This window comes from Trachypithecus francoisi, unplaced genomic scaffold, assembly GCF_009764315.1.
Source record: "Trachypithecus francoisi isolate TF-2019V2 unplaced genomic scaffold, Tfra_2.0 Lachesis_group10, whole genome shotgun sequence".
Classification (NCBI taxonomy): Eukaryota; Metazoa; Chordata; class Mammalia; order Primates; family Cercopithecidae; genus Trachypithecus; species Trachypithecus francoisi.
In genome coordinates, this window is record NW_022681455.1 from 37,025,836 (window position 1) to 37,027,394 (window position 1,559).

The 1,559-nt window shown below is 43.6% G+C and overlaps 1 non-coding gene across 1 annotated transcript; it reads left to right on the top strand.

The window, feature by feature from the left end:
- The first annotated feature begins 1,395 nt into the window (after positions 1 to 1,395).
- Positions 1,396 to 1,559, top strand: LOC117088938. The gene has a single exon (XR_004439440.1). It is a non-coding gene; the product is annotated as a U1 spliceosomal RNA (small nuclear RNA).

Sequence of the window (1,559 nt, forward strand, 5' to 3'; positions counted from 1 at the left end):
GCCTGTAATCTCAGCTACTGGGGAGGCTGAGGCAGGAGAATTGCTTGAACCAAGGAAGTGGAGGTTGTAGTGAGCTGAGATCACGCCACTGCACTCCAGCCTGGGCAACAAGAGTGAAACTCCATCTAAAAAAAAAAAAAAGAAAGAAAAGGAAAGGAAAAGAAGAGACGTCAGGGATGCATGTGCAGAGGAAAGGCAGCCGTGAGAAGGCAGCCGTCTGCAAGTCAAGGAAAGAGGCCTCAGGAGAAAACAACCTGTGACACTTTGATCTTAGACTTGCAGCCTCCAGAACTATGAGACAATAAATTTCTGTTGTTTAAGCGACCCAGTTTGTGGTATTTTCTTATGGCAGAAACTAATATAGCAACTAAACTAGCAAACTAATATAGATACTGCTACTCAAATTTAGCTCTTATGCTTTCTTAGAAAGAATTTTCTTAAAACAATGACATACCATTTCTTGCATATCAAATTGGCAGAGATTTTTAATTAAAAGATAAACTTAGTGCTAGTAAGGACATGGAGAAATTGACTTTCTCAATCACAAGGGGTTGGAATCTAAATTAGTACAACTTTCTAAAGGAGGTTTGGCAATACATATAGAAAGTCTTTAAAATCTACTTACTAACATATGGTAATAGCAAAATATTGGAAATAACCTATGGCAGATTGTATTTTCTAAAGATGGAAGCACTGATATATCCCATTTCCCATGCTCTTCATATAATGTGATGTTAGCTTCCTCCTTTGAGAGGTGGGGTCAATTCCCTCTGCTGGAACCTGGGCAAACCTTTGTAGTTGCCATAACCAATAGAATGTGGTGGAAGCAAAGGGGTGTGGCTTCCAAGGATAGGTTATAAAAGGCCTCACAGCTTCTGCCTCAGCTTCCTGGACAGCTTCCAGAGGACACTCCAGCAGCTCTGTGGAGAGATCCACATGGAGAGGAACTGAGTCCCCCTACCTACAGCTAGCACCAGCTTTCCAGCTGGATGAGTGAGTAACTCTAGACATAGATTTTCTTGAGTCAGGTATGGTGGCTCATGCCTGTAATTCCAGCACTTTGAGAGACTGAGGTAGGGGACTGCTTGAGCCCAGGAGTTTGAGACCAGCCTGAGAAAAATGGTGAGACTCCCATTGCTACAAAAAAATGAAAAATTAGCCAGGCCTAGTGGCACACACCTGTGGTCCCAGATACTCAGGAGGCTGAGGTGGGAGAATTGCTTGAGCCCAGTTCGATATCAGCCTGAGCAACATACTGAGACCTCATCTCCAAAAACAGTAATAATAAATATTTTTTTAGAAAGAAAGAAATAGATCTTCTAGTCCCAGTGGAGCCTTCAGATACCTTCAGCCTCAATTAGCATCTAACTACAGCCACATTAAAGACCCCAAGTGATACTTACCTGGCAGGAGAGATACCATGATCACGAAGGTGGTTTTCCCAGGGCGAGGCTTATCCATTGCACTCCAGATGTGCTGACCCCTGCGATTTCCCCAAATGTGGGAAACTCGACTGCATAATTTGTGGTAGTGGGGGACTGCGTTCGCGCTTTCCCCTG